Raw genomic sequence first — 6,000 nt, 5'->3', positions numbered from 1 at the left:
AGATAGCATGTCCAATCTTACAGAGGCAGCATCAGGACAAGACAGGAGCCACCTATGTTACACAGCTAGAGGGTGCAAGTCAGAATCAAAACACTGAGAGTGAGACCTGGTGTAGTGTAAGTGCTCAGTAAATGTCAGCTGCTAGCATTAATTTTTTAAAATAAATTTATTTATTTACTTTTGGCTGCATTGGGTCTTCATTGCTGCATGCGGGCTTTCTCTAGTTGCGGCTAGTGGTGGCTACACTTTGTTGCGGTGTGCAGGCTTCTCATTGCGGTGGCTTCTCTTGTTGCGGAGCACGGGCTCTAGGCGTGCGGGGTCCAGTAGTTGTGGCCCACAGGCTCAGTAGTTGTGGCTCGCGGGCTCAGTAGTTGTGGCCCGTGGGCTCTAGAGCACAGGCTCAGTAGTTGTGGCGCACGGGCTTAGTTGCTCCGCAGCCTGTGGGATCTTCCCGGACCAGGGCTCAAACCCGTGTCCCCTGCATTGGCAGGCGGATTCTTAACCACTGCGCCACCAGGGAAGTCCTAGTTTTAGAATATTCTATGATCCTTTAAAAACGTGATTCAGATAATGTCACTCTCCTGCTCAAAACTCTCTCGTGCCTCTCCATCTTCCTCAGAGTCAAAGCCCAACCCTTACCTTGGCTTTCAGGGCCTGATCTGGCCTCATTGTCTCTCCAGCCCCACTTCTTGCCCCTATCACCGTGGCTGGGCCACACCAGCCTCCTCACTTGTTCTGACACACTCAGGACCACAGCCTCTGCTTGTCCCTGCGCCTGGAATACCCTCCCATCAGCTCCTGACCTGGCTCCTGCCCTCGGGCCATCCTGGGCTCCAGGGTGACTGCCTCAGCAGTACTTCTGACTCCTCAGCCCCGCGTGGCTTTGCTTCTCTTCGTGGAGTTACGTATCAGTTACCCGTCTGTGTGCGTCTTTGTCCACTCTCCCCACTGGACTCCCAGCTCCTTGGGGACAGGGACTGGGTCTGTCTCCCTTACACTGTGTCCTCTGCACCTAGCACAGTGCCAGGCTCAGCGCAGGCCCTCAAGAAATATTTGTTGGATGAAGGAATGAATAATTACCACTGTTTTGTGAGATGATTCCCCCGCCCCGTCCTCCCCGAGGGTCTTTTAGTTGGGGACAGGAGGTAACTGGTGGCCTCTGGGAGAATCTGAGAATGAGGAGGAGGAGAGAGGCACTGGGGAAGGCTGGCCACTGGGGGGTGTGGCATTCCCAGGAAATGGCCTCTGACCAGCTCTCTCAGGCCCAGGCCTCTCTGCAGCTGCCCAGTGGGCCTGAGGCCGGAGCAGGCCAGGCCCTGAGCAGACTCATTACCTTGGGCCTTCTTTCTGACCTTGGTGCCTCTGTGGAGAGGGCGCCCTGGGACACAGCTGATGTCCCGGACACCTGACCCTGGGATAGAGTGTGGTCTCCCTTGGTTGGGGCAGTTCTGGGAGAGCTGGTGGGAACCCTTTACAGGAATCCCCTTGTAGCTGCCAGTCGAAAAAGGCTTACTGGGAGCTGACCCCCTGATCTAGACACACTGAAAGGCCTGAACATCAGGGGCTCCCACGACCTTCCCTCTGCCCTGCTGTGTTCCCCAAAGCCCCCTAATGCAGCAGTGAGGCAGCGCAAAGATCTCCCATGACCAGTTGTCCTCGGGCTACTACTTCTTCTCTTGTCTTCCTTTGTCTGAGCCTCAGTTTTCTCCTGTGAGGAATGGGCAGAACCTGCCCTGTGCAGCCTGTGTTGTTGGCATGAGGGTCAGGGTAAGTGAAAAGGCTTCTTGCACAGTGAAAGCCTTCCCAGGTAAATATAATGGGGCAGGAAACTGCCGTTCTCCTGGATACTCTGGGGGTGCCCTGCACTCTGTCCCCAGGGGAAAAGGGGGAGGTGGCATTTCCCGAGCCCAGACCCCCAGCATCTGGAGCATGTGCCCCAGTTTGACAGCAGGAATGGGCCTACCTGGCACCAGCCTGTTTGTGCTGCTGGGAGAGCCCCAGAGGGGGCCGAGGCTGGGTCTGTGAGCAGCTCTTTGGCGATGCAGCGGCCTGAGGTGATTCGCTGTGACAGGCTGTCGATGGTGCAGCTTCCAGGGTTGTTCATGAGGCCCCAGCCGCCTGCCTCTGAGCGAACAGAAGAGAGGTGGCAGATGACAGCTGTCCATGTAGATATCCTGGGCTGCCTCTGCCCTTGTGGCCCCGGAGCTGCTTGCTCAAGTGCAGTAAGTCCAAGCCATGGTGCCCATTGCAGAAAACCGCAAAGTCATTTGGACTCAGATTCTGCCATGATAAAGATAAACCTGGAGCCCTCCATCAAATAGGAAACATGAGTTAATTTTTGCGAAAGGTGTAAGGTTTCTGTCCTGATTCATTTTTTTACATATGGATGTTCAGTTGTTCCAGGACCATTTGTTGAAAAGATTCTTTTCTCCATTATACTGCCTTTACTCCTGTCAGTAGATTATATTTATAGGCATCTATTTCTGTGTTATCAATTCTGTTCCACCGATCTATTCATCTGTTCTTTCATCAACACCACACTGTCTTGATTACTGTGGCTTTATAGTAAGTCTTGAAGTTGAGTAGTGTGTCTTCCAACTATTTTTTTAAAAATATTTATTTATTTATTTTGGCTGTGTCGGGTCTTAGTTGTGGCACGTGGGATCTTTTGTTGCGGCGTGCGGGCTTCTCTCTAGTTGTGGCTTGCAGGTTTTCTCTCTCTAGTTGTGGCGTGCAGGCTCCAGGGCTCTGTAGTTGTGGAGTGCAGGTTCCAGAGCATGTGGGCTCTGTAGTTTGCGGCACGCAGGCTCTCTAGTTGAAGCACGCGAGCTCAGTAGTTGTGGCGTGTGGGCTTAGTTGGCCCACAGCATGCGGGATCTTAGTTCCCTGACCAGAGATTGAACCTGCATCCCCTGCATTTGAAGGTGGATTCTGGTCCAGTAGTAACTGGACCACCAGGGAAGTCCCTGTGTGTTTTCCAACTTTGTTCTTCTTTAGTATTGTGTTGGATGCTCTGGGTCTTTTGCCTCTCCATATAAACTTTAGAATCAGTTTGTCAATATCCACAAAATAATTTGCTGCAATTTTGACTGGGATTGCATTGAATCTATACATCAAGTTGGGAACAACTGACATCTTGATAATTTTGAGTTTTCCTGTCTGTGAACATGGAATATCTCTCCATTTATTTAGTTCTTTTTTGATCCCTTTCATCAGAGTTTTGTAGTTTTCCTCGTATGGATCTTGTACATATTTTGTTAGATTTATAGCTAAGTAGTTCATTTTTTTAGGGGGGTGCTAGTATAAATGGTATTGTGTTTTTAATTTCAAATTCCACTTGTTCATTGATGGTATATAGGAAAAAGATCGCCTTTTGTATATTGACGTTAATTCCTGCAACCTGCTATGATCACTTATTAGTGCCAGCTTTTTAAAAAATTCTTTCAAATTTTCTACACAGATGATCATGTAATCTAGGAACAAAGACAATTTCTTCTTCCAAATCTGTATTTTCTTGTCTTGTCTTGTTGCATTGGAGTGGTGAGAAGGGACATCCTTGCCTTGTACCTGATCTTAGAGGGAAAGCTTCGAGTTTCTCACTGTTAGGTATGATGTTAGCTGTAGATTTTTTGGTAGCTGTTCTTTATCAAGATGAGGAAGTTCCCCTCTATTCCTAGTTTACTGAGAATTTTTTTTTTTTTTTTTTTTGCGGTACGCGGGCCTCTCACTGTTGTGGCCTCTCCCGTTGCGGAGCACAGGCTCCAGACGCACAGTCTCAGCGGCCGTGGCTCACGGGCCCAGCCGCTCCGCGGCACGTGGGATCTTCCCGGACCAGGGCACGAACCCGTGTCCCCTGCATCGGCAGGCGGACTCTCAACCACTGCGCCACCAGGGAAGCCCCCAAGAATTTTTAAATCATGAATGAGTGTTGGATTTTGTCAAATGCTTTTTTCTATCTATTGATATCATCATGTTAATTAATTCTTTTATATACCTTATTGGATTCTATTTGCTAATATTTTGTTGAGGATTTTTGTATCTATGTTCATGAGAGGTATTGGTGTGTAGTTTTCTTATAATGTTTTTGTTTGTTTGTTTGTTTGTTTGTTTTGCGGTACGCGGGCCTCTCACTGTTGTGGCCTCTCCCGTTGTGGAGCACAGGCTCCGGACGCGCAGGTTCAGCGGCCATGGCTCACGGGCCCAGCCGCTCCACAGCATGTGTGATCCTCCCGGACTGGGGCACGAACCCGTGTCCCCTGCATCGGCAGGCGGTCTCTCAACCACTGCACCACCAGGGAAGCCCCTGATAATGTTTTTGACTGTTGTTGGTATTGGGCTAATGCTGGCCTTATAGAATGAGTTAGGAAACATTCCCTCTGCTTCTATCCTCTAGAAGAGATTATAGAGAATTTGTATATTCTCTTTCTTAAATTTCTGGTAGATTTCAGCAGTGAACCCATTTGGGCCCGATGCTTTCTCTTTTGGAAGGTTATTAATTATTGATTCAATTTCTTTAATAGATATGGACCTATTCAGATGGTCTATTTCTTCTTTTGTGAGTTTGGCAAATTTCGTCTTTCAAGCAATTGGTCCATTTCATCCAGGTTATCAAGTTTGTGGGCATACAGTTGTTCATTGTATCCCTTTATTATCCTTTTAATGCCTGTATGAGCTGTAATGATATCCCCTCTTTCATTCCTTTTTCTTTTTTTTAAATTAATTTTTGTTGGAGTATAGTTGCTCTACAATGTTATGTTTCTACTATACAGCAAAATGAATCAGCCATACATATACATATTCCCCTCTTTTTTGGATTTCCTTCCCATTTAGGTCACCATAGTACATTAAGTAGAGTTCCCTGTGCTATACAGTATGTTCTCATTAGTTGTCTATTTTATACATAGTATCAATAGTGTATATGTCTCAATCCCAATCTCCCAATTCCTCCCACCCCCCCTTTCATTTCTGATATTAGTAATTTGTGTCTCTTTTTTTCTTAGCCTGACTAGAGGCTTACTGATTTTATTTAGTTTTTTTCAAAGAACTAGCTTTTGGTTTCATTGATTTTTCTTTATTGATTCCCTATTTAACCAATTTTTACGCCTTGGAAACAAACACATTTAAATTTAGGTAGCTGATTTTTTTTTTAAATTTCTTTATTTTTTATTTATTTACTTTTGGCTGCCTTGGGTCTTCGTTGCTGCGTGCAGGTTTTCTCTAGGGGGTGCAACTCTTCGTTGCGGTGGCTTCTCTTATTGCGGAGCACGGGCTCTAGGCACACAGGCTTCAGTAGTTGTGGCTCGCGGGCTCTAGAGTGCAGGCTCGGTCGTTGTGGCGCATGGGCTTAGTTGCTCCGTGGCATGTGGGATCTTCCCGGACCAGGGCTTGAACCCGTGTCCCCTGCACTGGCAGGCGGATTCTTAACCACTGCGCCACCAGGGAAGCCCCTAGGTCATTGATTATTAAAAAAGTAAATGTTAAAACTTTTAACTTAAAAGATAAAATACATTTGCACTAAAGAGACACTGCTTTTATTTCTTACACACAAGAGCTCTGCTTAATATTTCATTTGAAATAAGAAGTTGCAAAAAATCTTTGAAAACCACTCAATGATATGATCTCCAGGGGCCCTCCCATGGCTCTGTGATTCAGTTAGATTAAACAATGTTGTGATCAGATGTTTTTGTTTTAAAAATATTTATCTTTTAGTAAACCATAAAACCATACAGATTAGTCAAGTTTGGATATGTGGTTGGATAAAGTCACCTGGAACATGATATAGAGTAAGAGCACTGGACTAGAAATCAGAATGCCTGGTCCTCATCCTTGTATCGTAGCCTTCATGTGAAAGTCAGAATGCTTTTGTTTGGCGGTGTCAGAAACCCACCCCTAATGAGGTTGAGCTTTAGGTATGGCTCCATTCAGAAGCTCAAATGATGTCAAAAAACTCATGCTTTCTCTATCTCTTGGGTCTGCTTCCTCTGCACTGGTCCTGTTCTC

The sequence above is a fragment of the Hyperoodon ampullatus genome (genome assembly GCF_949752795.1).
Source record: "Hyperoodon ampullatus genome assembly, chromosome: 18".
In the NCBI taxonomy this organism is placed as follows: domain Eukaryota; kingdom Metazoa; phylum Chordata; class Mammalia; order Artiodactyla; family Ziphiidae; genus Hyperoodon; species Hyperoodon ampullatus.
Note: the sequence above shows the minus strand (reverse complement) of the source record.